Source organism: Hibiscus syriacus, unplaced genomic scaffold (genome assembly GCF_006381635.1).
Source record: "Hibiscus syriacus cultivar Baekdansim isolate YM2019G1 unplaced genomic scaffold, ASM638163v2 tig00117038_pilon, whole genome shotgun sequence".
Lineage (NCBI taxonomy): Eukaryota > Viridiplantae > Streptophyta > Magnoliopsida > Malvales > Malvaceae > Hibiscus > Hibiscus syriacus.
Window position 1 is genome coordinate 676,280 of NW_024063534.1, and position 12,992 is coordinate 689,271.

The following is a 12,992-nucleotide window of genomic DNA, read 5'->3' on the forward strand; positions in this document are numbered from 1 at the left end:
TAAAAATATCATATCATATAAATTATGTTTCGTTATAACAAATTTAATTCAAAAGATTTTTTAATGAACAATACCCATGAACAGTGGGGGAATCGATTCCTGTAGCAGGGGAATCGGTACTCCTTTAATATACTGGAAAAATTTTAACAAACGTGGTTACTTTTTATTACTACAGTAACTTCTGAAAATTGCATATAAAACTCATAAAAATTAACCTTTCATCACTATCAATTTACCAATATGTTTCCAAATTAATTCAACAAAACAAATTGAACATTATCAAATTACATGCCACCATCTAATTCAAATTCCATCATAGGATGTCTTACTGATGTTGAAATATACCTCTTGATGCTTGATGTCACTTTGAACTCTTTATTCCACTAATAGCTTTTTGCATACGAGTGAAAATCATCACACGCTAAGTATATACTTAGTGATGCAATTAAAACAATAAACTGTGCAATACAATTCATGCATGATTTTCAATGTCAAAATCAAAATGTCATTTTATCATGTTACAAGCATATCCAATATTTTTCCATGATCAAAATAAGATAAAATCTCTTACCATTTATCCTATAAGCTCGTAAGCTTATTTTACCAAAATACTTACCATTTAATCCCATAAGCTCGTAAGCTTATTTTACCCAAATACTTACCATTTAATCCCATAAGCTCGTAAGCTTATTTTACCAATATACTTGCCATTATTCCATAAGCTCGTAAGCTTATTTTCCAGTTTATCATTTATTAACCAATAAACCATAAATCATAGCCTATAGTATAATTGTATGAGGAACTCGATATAGGAGTCAAATATTGCACCGAAGTGCTGAGGTCGAGCATTGATCACCTAATAATTGCACCGTAGTGCTGAGGTCGGGATTTACCCACCTAGTACACCGTAGTGTTTTATACCGTGTCTTCACTAGACACTTTGAGGACTGCACTATGTGCTTTCTCTAGACACTCTAGTGCTACCTAATATGCAGCTGCTAGACTCTATGGCATGCCATTAATACCACTGAACCTCAATAACATACTTGGGCATATAGTCAATTTATTTTGATCAATCCATGGCAAAATATATTATCATAATTTAACAATTGGGCAGTTCATACCCAAAATAACATTCATGATAAAATATCACATTTTACATAATCAATGCATTATATTTTCATATTGTGACATATCAATGTCATGCCAATTTATAAAAAAATATGACATAATATCATGCTGATATAAACAAGATTGACTTATCGCAAGTCTTCCTAATGATGTACAAAACATCCATGTATAATTTCATGCATGTATTGCACTCACCTTGACACTTTATAATTTTCCAAATATTGTGCCTCACTATTGTCCACAATAAACCCCATTTGCTATTTGACTTACTTAGATCACAAATCAATCACAATCTATATAGATCACAAATTCATAATAATACATATGTTAGTATTATACTAACATAAACATATCCCAAAATAACTCCATAATATATTTGAAACTCATTCTTTATCAAATACTTAACTCTTAATAATTTCTTTTAACATTGCAACAAACTTTTCCAATTTACACAAAATGGTCCTTTACCATTTTATCACTTATAATTTCAATACAAAAATTACAGTATTGAAATTATTACCATTCAAATGCTTTTACAAAGGTACAATTATATTTAAGTACCCCAACTATGCGAATGTTGTACTTAAATACCAATCTTTCCAAAATTCCCAAAATAGTCATATTTCACATCTAACAGTCATTTCAATTCCCAAACAACAATTTCCAGCATAGTACATCAATTATATAACACTTACAATACAACCCATCAATTTTCCATATTCAACAACTCGCACTACCTTTAAAGAATCAGTATACTGTATTGATATACACACTGAAATTTAATTATGTTTCTTTCGTTGAAACCTAGACTTAAATACAAATCTATCTGTATAAATAACTCCTTCTAATTCATTTTTTTTACAATTTATGGTGAATTTTCAAAGTTGATCAACAGAATCTGTTTAGCAGAATATGTTGTCCGATTTTTCTAACCTTTCCTTGGTTAAAAATTCATATCTCTTTGTATACACCTTGAATTGATCCCCATTTTTTTAAACAGAACTAGATCAATATATGAACAACATATATAAAAATAATCTCCAAATTATAATTATATAATTTTTGGTAATTTTTCAAACCCACTGTAAAATTCAAAATATAAACTGTTTTGTTTAACCTCATCCTTAGGTTCTTCATCAATTCTTTCAACTAATTCTTTAAAATCACTTAAATCTTCAAAACCCATAAAATACAAGAAATCAACATCCCCTTCATCAACTCAAGATGAACTTGAACACTAACAATATTATCATGCAATATTGGTACCAAATGATAGCGTTTTTCGCATATAACAATTTTCTATTTTCAGCATACTCAAAATCCAAATGAATTTTCTTAAAAATGAAATTGAAGCTTTCTCTCACCTTTGTAGAAGCTCACATCTGGTTGGAGAAGAAGATGAGCATGTGAAATGAAATGTTAGGTACATTTCATCTTAATTTATATTTAATCTAACTTTAAATGAATAAAATATTCATTCACTTGAGATAAGACCAAATCACCCTTAATGAATCTTCCTATTTACGATAAAACCAAGCCATCTGATTCTTATCATATTACAAAGTCAAATATGAATTAATTTGACTTTCATTTCTGAAATTCCCCTTGAATTTTCAAAAATTGCGTTTTAGTCACTAAATTCCAATGTTTCGATTAAATCTGAAAAATTGCACATATACATACCAACTTCTATGATCTAAAATATTAAAATAATATTTCCAACCATTTTATAACATCCTTCAAATTTTTGTAAAATTCCAATTCAATCGAAATTACCGATTCCTTATCAGACTTTAACCCTTTCTAGTTTTTCTTTACTAAAATTAAAATTCCAGAAATATGATTTCCATAAAACTCCACTCTCAAGAGTAAACCATCTATTTATGGAATAAAATTCTTTTTAAGAAATTATCACTTAATTCCCTAAACTTTTTCCCAATTTTTTACTTTTACCATCAAACTTTCAAAATTTTCATTTTGGTCATTGTCTAAATTTTTTGGGTATTACAATTCTCCCCTACTTAAGAAAATTCGTCCTCGAATTTTAAAACTTTCTATGAAAACTCTAACTCCCCTTTTATAAGGATTGCACTTTCCATTGTAAATTTGTAACCCTAATCTTGGGTTGTACAAACTAGTAAGATGTGCCCTCGCTTTATGCGAAAACCTCTTCCGGTCTTGCCAACTTCTTGAATTCTGATTTTTTCCTCTTTACTTTAGGAATTCTATGAAGATCATGCCAATCATTAGATTTTGAACCTGTTTAATCCAATTCTTCAACCTGATATGAAAATGTTATGAATATTATTTCTTAATATCCTCATCTCTTTCCCAAGTAACATCATCGACATTATGATTTTACTAAATCACTTTGACTAGAGGAATCATCTTGTTACGCAGTTCTTTAATTTCTCGAGATAAAATCTGAACTGGTTCTTCTTCATAAGTTAAATCTGATCAGATCTAAATTTCCTCTGATGCAATGACATGGGAAAGATCCAATCGATACTTTCTAAGCATTGACACATGAAAAACATTGTGCACTTTGTTCAACTCTGGATCTCAATTACCTCCAGAGTTAATGCTAACTGATAAGCCATCAGTCTAACTCTTTTTAATATCTCATAAGGTCCAATGAATCTTAGACTTAATTTTCCTTTGCGTTTTGGGCGCAAAATCTTTTTCCAATGTGATACCTTAAGAAAAACTTTATCACCTTCATGAAATTCAATCTCTTCTTGCTTCAAGTCTGCATAAGACTTTTTCCGATCAAATATCATCTTGAGATTATCTTTACTTTATCCTCCACCTCTTTCAATAAATCTGGGCTAACAAGATTTCGATATTTTAACTCGAACCCATTCAATGGTGTTCGGTATTTTCTCCTATATAAATCTTCATATGGAGCCATATTGTTACTCAATTGATAACTGTTATTGTAGGAAAATTCTACTAAAATCAAATACTTTTCTTTTCCCCTGATTCCTTGGAATTAATCACACATGCACTCAGCATATCATCTAATATCTAAATAGTACTTTATGACTTACCATCCGTCTGTGGATGAAAGATCGTACTGAAATTTAAATCAAGTACCCAAAACATTATGCAAATATTTCCAAAATCTTTAGTTAAACCTTGGATCTCTGTTCGATATAATGGATAATGATACTCCTTGTAATCGAACTATCTTATTGATATACAACTCTGTATATTTATCCAATGCATAGTCTATTCGCATCAAAATGAAATGTGTCGATTTAATTAACCGGTCACTATCACCAAATTGGAATCCTTTTTATTTAATGTCAAAGGTAACCGTGTAACAAAATCCATAGCGAATCTTTACTATTTCCACTCTGGAATAAAAAACAATTGCAACAATTCCAAAAGCACTTGATTCTTAGCTTTTACTTGTTGACATGTCAAACATGTAGCAACAAACTTAGTAATATTTTTTTTCAAACCTGGCCACCAAAATGACTTTTTACATCCCGATACATTTTGTTTCACCTGGATGCATAGTTAGTAGACTATAATGTGCCTCAGAAAGAATATCTTTCTTCAACTCATCGTCATGAGGAATACAAATTCTTCCTCAGTAATTTCCATCAGAGTTGACTTCAAAGTCTTTAGTCTCATATTTTTTCCACCAGTGAAATATTTTTTTAATCATCTCTCATTTTTTTCTCTTTTTCCTTTCTTTTTTCTAATTTTTTCTTCTTTTTTTCTGTTTCATTTTTTTATTATATATTTTTTAGCTCTTATTCCATATGCCAAGACAACATGACAAAGAAGATCAACTTCTGATAGTCAAAGTTCACCCTTTGATAGTTTAGCATATAACTTTTTATCCTTAACTATTTCAAGTACAATACGAAGATAAGCATCATGCTCTATCTTTGTCTTATAGTATATCAAAATGTCATCATTACAGACAACCTCATATTAATCCAAGTAAAATTTAAAATACTCGATTCATCAAGTCTATGAATGTTGCCAGAGTATTTTTCAAACCAAACAACATTTCTACGAACTCGTAGTGTCTATATTGTTTCCTGAAAACTATCTTTGGAACATCTTCCTCTTTAATCTTTAACTGGTGATATCCTATTCGAATATCAATTCAATTCTTTTATTGAAAATTGTTGCTCCCTTTTAAACTGATTTAACAAGTCATAAATCCTCAAAATAGGATATTTGTTTTTGATAGTTACTATGTTTAACTATCGATAATCTATGCATAATCGCATATATCCATTTTTTTATAAACAACACCGGTTTACCCCAAGGTAAAATACTCGGTCTAATGTATCCTCAATTTAGCAGCTCTTGCAATTGGTTCTTTATTCTCTCAACTCAATCGCAAACATTTGATATGAACTCATAGATACAAGATTAATGTCTTGATAACCATCAATATTAAATTCCACCTCTTAATCTGGAGGTAATCCAAATAATAAATCTAAAAAGACATATAGAAATTCCCAAGTTATGGAAATATCATATGATCTTACTTTAGATACTTGAGTATCTATCACCTTAGCTAGAAAATCTATGCATCTTTTACATCATCTTAATCATATCCATTGATCGCAACCATTGTTGATCTCAGTTATTGATGATTTCACCCTTTTTCATCAATTATTAAAATTTTTAATTTCTCTGCATGTTTCTAAACCAATCGCTTCTTGCGACCATTAACCCATCCTTAATACAGAGTCAACCAATACATTATCAAAATAATCTTAAACTCATTAATAATAACCCCATAAGATTCAACAGTAACATAAACTCTTGAATCTTTATCTGTATAATTTTTCCAGATCCATAAAAATTATTCTCAAACAGTTGAAACATTTTCCATCTCAAATGAAAGTCTCAATGTTCACATCGTTCAATAAGAAAACTTGATAAATTTGTAGCAATAACTTCATAGCAGTTTACTATTTTTCCTCTCACTACGAACCTGACACTTTTCAAGTTCTTGAGAATCCATCTCAATCTAAACAATATTTTCATTACAGCATGTAATGGTTAGACAATCCATTTCCGCATATTTACCTTCAGAAGGTAACTCTATCAAATTTTATGGATTTGATATATATTCTCAATCCAACTCATAACCATTTGATTCACTATTAACTCAACTTTCTGTAAACTTTTAGTGGAAATCATATTTACCGCTTACTCAAATTTTCTTACTTAAATCAACAATAATTTAAACAATTTAATGCTTAGCTTAAATATTTCTCACTTATTTAAGCTTACCTGGAGAAAATTCATAATCATCACTAGATTTAGAAATCTCCTCTGGATCCTCATCTTATTCGACTTTTCTTGTAAGCCATTCAAACTTTTTAATCGATTCTTTCCATTTAAAAACTTTTTTTGAAACTGGAGCATTTCATCCACAAAATGGAGAAAAAACCCTAACAACATCCACCATTCTAAAGTGTTTTACATAAGTCATGTCGGTCCCTTTTTGTCGATTTCAACCTCGACCTTCTTTTCAACATTTTCAACTTTCTAACCTTTTTCTTTAGTTCTAACATCTGAACATAGTCAGAATCATGATACATTATTAAAGAGTAACTTTATTCCCAGTAAACATAATCATAGTATATATACAATTATCAGTACCTTTTGACATCCTAGTGGCACGTATACACCTTTTAACTCAAAATAAACTCGATTTCGTCCTAGAATCGGCTAAACCTAGCTCTGATACCAATAAATGTAACACACATAACCCGTATAATTATACCTATACATATTATAGATATCACCCGAATTTCTAAAAACATTTCCCATTCAAAAAGTGATTTCAAATTTATTTTTTTAAAATGGTAATTGATATTATAAAAATATCATATCATATAAATTATGCTTCGTTATAACAAATTTAATTCAAAAGATTTTTTTTATGAACAGTACCCATTAACAGTATACTGGAAAATATTTAACAAACGTGGTTATTGTTCATTAATATTTATTGCTACAATAACTTCCAAAAATTACATATAAAACTCATAAAAATTAACCTTTCATCACTATCAATTTACCAATTTGTTTCCAAATTAATTCAACAAAACAAATTGAACATTCTCAAATTACATGTCACTATCTAAGTCAAATTCCATCATAGGATGTCTTACTGACGTTGAAATATACCTCTTGATGCTTGATGTCACTTTGAACTCTTTATTCCACTAATAGCTTTTTACCTACGTGTGAAAATCATCACATGCTAAGTATATACTTAGTGAGGCAATTAAAACAATAAATTGCAATACAATTTATGCATGATTTTCAATGTCAAAATCAAAATGCCATTTTATCATGTTACTAGCATATCCAATATTTTTCTATTATCAAAATAAGATAAAATTTCTTACCATTTATCCCATAAGCTTGTAAGCTTATTTTACCAAAATACTTACCATTTAATCCCATAAGCTCGTAAGCTTATTTTAGCAATATACTTGTCATTATTCCATAAGCTCGTAAGCTTATTTTCCAGTTTATCATTTAGTAACCAATAAACCATAAATCATAGCCCATAGTATAACTATATGAGAAACCCGATATAGGAGTCAAATATTGCACCGAAGTGCTGAGGTTGAGCATTGTTCACCTAATAATTGCACCGTAGTGCTGAGGTCGAGATTTACCCACATAGTACACCGTAGTGTTTTGTACCGTGTCTTCACAAGACACTTTGAGGCCTGCACTATGTGTCTTCTCTAGACACTATAGTGCTACCTAATATGCAGCTGCTAGACTCTATTGCATGCCATTAATACCACTGAACCTCAATAACATATTTGGGCTTATAGTCAATTTTATTTGATCCATCCATGGCAAAGTATATTATCATAATTTAACAATGGGGCAGTTCATACCCAAAATAACATTCAGGATAAAATATCACATTTTCCATAATCAATGTATTATAATTTCATACTGTGACATATCAATGTCATGCCAATTTATAAAAAAATATGACATAATATCATGCTGATATAAACAAGGTTGACTTATCGCAAGTCTTCCTCATGATGTATAAAACATTCATGTATAATTTCATTCATGTATTACACTCACCTTGACACTTTATAATTTTTCAAATATTATGCCTCACTATTGTCCACAATAAACCCCCTTTTCTATTTGACTTGCTTAGATCACAAATCAATCACAATCTATATAAATCACAAATTCATAATAATAAATATGTTAGTATTGTACTAACATAAACATATCCCAAAATAACTCCATAATATATTTGAAACTCATTCTCTATCAAAATACTTAACTCTTAATAATTTCTTTTAACATTGGAACCAACTTTTCCAATTTACAAAAATTGGTCCTTCACCATTTTATTACTTATAATTTCAATACAAAAATTCAAGTATTGAAATTATTACCATTCAAATGCTTTTACAAATGTGTAATTATATTTAAGTACCCCAACTATGTGAATGTTGTACTTAAATACCAATCTTTCAAAACTTCCCAAAATAGTCATATTTCACATCTAACAGTCATTTCAATTCCCAAACAACAATTTCCAGCATAGTACATCAATTATATAACACTTACACAACAACCCGTCAATTTTTCATATTCAGACAACTCACACTACCTTTAAAGAATCAGTATTTTGTATTGATATACACACTGTAATTTAATTACGTTTATTCCATTGAAAACTAGACTTGAATATGAATCTATACATATAAATACCTCCTTCTAATTCATTCTGTACAATTTATGGTGAATTTTCAAAGTTTATCAATAGAATCTGTTTTGCAGAATCTACTGTCCGATTTTTCTGACATTTCCTTGGTTAAAAATTCATATCTCTTTGTATACACCTTGCAATTGATCCCCATTTATTTTAAACAGAACTAGATCAATATATGAACAATATATATAAAAATAACCTCCAAATTATTTGTATATAATTTCTGGTAAATTTCCAAACCCACTGCAAAATTCAAAATATAAATTGTTTTCTTTAACCTCATCCTTAGGTTCTCATCAATTCTTACAATCAATTCTTTAAAATCACTTAATTCTTCAAACCCATAAAACACAATAAATCAACATCCCCTTCATCAACTCAAGATGAACTTGAACACTAACAATATTATCATGCAATATTGGTACCAAATGATAGCGTTTTTCGCATATAACAATTTTCTATTTTCAGCATACTCAAAATCCAAATGAATTTGCTTAACAATGAAATTGAAGCTTTCTCTCACCTTTGAAGAAGCTCACGTCTGGTTGGAGAAGAAGATTAGCATGTGAAATAAAATGTTAGGTACATTTCATCTTATTTTACATTTAATCTAACTTTAAATGAATAAATATTCATTCACTTGAGATAAGACCAATCACCCTTAATGAATCTTCCTATTTACCATAAAACCAAGCCATCTGATCCTTATCATATTACAAAGTCAAATATGAATTAATTTGACTTTCATTTCTGAAATTCCCCTAGAATTTTCAAAAATTGCGTTTTAGTCACTAAATTCCAATGTTTCGATTAAATCTGAAAAATCGCACATATCCATACCAATTTCTCCAATCTAAAATATTAAAATAATATTTCCAACCATTTTATAACATCCTTCAAATTTTTGTAAAATTCCATTACGATCGGAATTACCAATTCCTTATTGGACTTTAACCCTTTCTAGTTTTTCTTTACTAAAATTCAAATTCCAAAAATATGATTTCCATAAACTCCACTCTCAAGAGTAAACAATCTATTTATGGAATAAAATTCTTTTTAGGAAATTATCACTTAATTCCTAAACTTTTTTCTAATTTTCTACTTTTACCATCAAACTTTCCAAATTTCATTTTGGTCATTGCCTAAATTTTTGGGGTATTACAGTTACATTTTTTCAAAATGAAAATGAATTTCCCTTTTTTAAAAAAAACCCTAATTTACATTAAGAAGCTATTTGGGGGAAATTGGATTTTTGATAAAATTCGATTTAGAGTAGCCATCGACCTTTAGGTCGAATACCTAAAAACATTTTTTAACAATTTTAAGAAAAAATCATTTAAAATGACAAAATTGTCATGTGTATTACCATAAATTCATTTTTAAGGATTCAAGAGTCGTTTACGCGTGGGGAAGGTTAAGCTTTCCACAACGCCCAAAATTGGTATCTAATCCCCTATACATTGTCATAGTAGTAAAAATTGCAAATTCGAGTCAAAATTTTAAACACGATCCATTTATTGAACTTTGATTAATTTATTTGAAATTATTTGTTAAAAGGACATTTCAAGAAATCATGAGATTTGCACATCTACCAATACAAAGTTTATCCCCTATTGCTCTTTATACCAGAATGTCCCCTCTTTCTATTTATGATAAAAAAATTACACAAGTTGAATATAAATGCAATAAAAATATCAGAAAAAATGAAGCAGGCAAGCAAAGAAGATAAAATAACATTTTGTTTAAAAAATATTCTATTTGTTTCAAGTTTACTTTGTTTGAATGCATTGCTTCTATCAAGTAGTGGTTATCATGCCCATTCTATGATGATAGATGCTTTTAAAAATATTCAAGCAAAGCATTTCTAACATATATTGGCATACATGTAGTTTACAAATTAAAGTAAATAAATAAATAAAGTCATAATTATATATAAGGGTTAAAATGAATAAGTATATAAATATATATATGTGTGTGTGTGTGTAATGCGATATAATGTCTACATATATAAAATGTAAGCACATAATAATAATAGTAATAACACACCTAAATATATACATGGTAAAAAATGAAAATAAATAAAAACATAACATGCAAAAATTACATGGGTTAACCAAAACAAATAAAAAAAACACATGGGGCAAATGAAGTATTAATCCATATAAAGAACAAGCTAAAGTAGTGGGGGGAAACAAAGTTAAATCTAAGGACCTAGTGGATAAATGAAGCATTTCCCAACATAAAAACATAGAGGACTAAAATAGCATAGTTACAAACTACTAACCAAGATCACAAACTAAATTATAACATATTAATGGGCCAATAGTGGTTAAAATTCAAGCAAGATAAAATTCAAAGTTCGAAATAAAAAATAACCCACATTTCATTTCATGACCAAACAGAATATGCACAAATTGAGGCCTTCTCGAGAGAATAACTTTAGTACTTAAATGAGCATCTCCCTCCTCTAAATGATGTTGTTGCATGGTTGTACAAAACCCAAGGCTAAAGCATAAAAAAAGGCTAAGCCTTTATTTTTTCTATTTTGCTCCAAAGATAGACAAAAAAGTATCTCTCATGTTCTCTACATTTTCTCTCATCATGGGGTATGTCCATCGTGCACCAGCACATTCCAACGCAGTTCACGGTGGCCAAGCTCGAGATATATAGCCTTAAATTAAGAAAATTGTCTTTGATTAAGAAAATTGCAAGTTCATGGTTACGGTCAAGGAAGGATTAGCACCCTTGAACTGCCCTTTCGGTACTACGTAATTTCCAATTGTCTTTGATTAAGAAAATTGCAAGTTAAATTAAAGGTAAATTTGATCCGAATTACTTATTCTTATGAGTTTACGTAATACCCTTAAAAAATTAAATAAGATGTTAAAAGAAAATAATAATAATAAAAGAAATAACAAACTAAAGAGTAAACCAAGGAAATAAATGAAACCAATAATAATAAACATAAAATATTGGATGAAACAATATAAAAAAAAAGAAATTGAATAAAATAAAATAATGAAGAAACAATATATATACAAAAAAATAAAAAAGTTAAGGTTTTTAAAAAAAAGAAATATAATAATAAGAGCAAAGAACTTAAAACATAATGAAATAAATAATAGTAAAATAAAATAATAAAATAAAATATATATAAAAATATAAAATGTATGTATAATATAATAAAATACTAAATAGTAACAATAATAATAAATAAATGAAAATAAATACATATAATATTAACTAAAAAAATAGTAATCATAGAAATATAAAATAAATTGAAGTAAGAATATATATATATAACGTTAGGAAAATATAGTAAAAAAACATAGTAAATAAGTAACATAGATAAAAAATAATAAATATATATATATATATATATATATATATATCTATATATATATATATATATAAATAGGAAAATAATATAATATAACGTAAGAAAAATGAAAAAAATTATAAATAAATAATAAATATAATTAAATATATATATATATATACATATAATATAAGGGTTATATTAAAATAAAAAATGAATTAGGGTCAAAATTAAAAGCCATCGAAGAAAAAACGACAAAACACGCGGATCCACACGACCCGTTTATAAAATCCGAATAGTTTTTTCAAAACACAAAGCCTCGGGGACTAGATCTACAAAATAGATCTCGAAACGCCCCCGTTCATCGGCCAAAAATAATTCTCTCAGTTTTCTTTCGAATCAAAACACAGCAAGGGTAAGGAAAATAACATGCGAAGGTATGACTTTACCTTCAAAATATAAATGCTTCGAAAATGGCTACGAGTTGCTGTAATTTTTTGCTTGGTACTTCGTATATCCTCTTCCGAATATGTTACAATAGTGAGTTACAATGACTATTTATAATGCTTATGGATCCTATCTTTAGGAGTTTAATAATAGTAGAACTATATCCTATTTTTAGGATTTGAATCCTAGCAAAATTCTATCCTATTTTTAGGAGTTTAAATCCTAGTACACGAAAAGGTGTGTTGACAGCTGCCCTTCTTTGCCCATAGTCGTGTAACGGGGATAGGGAAAAGATTAAAAGACACACTTTTCGTTCAGTGGAGTTGAAAATTAACTCTGATG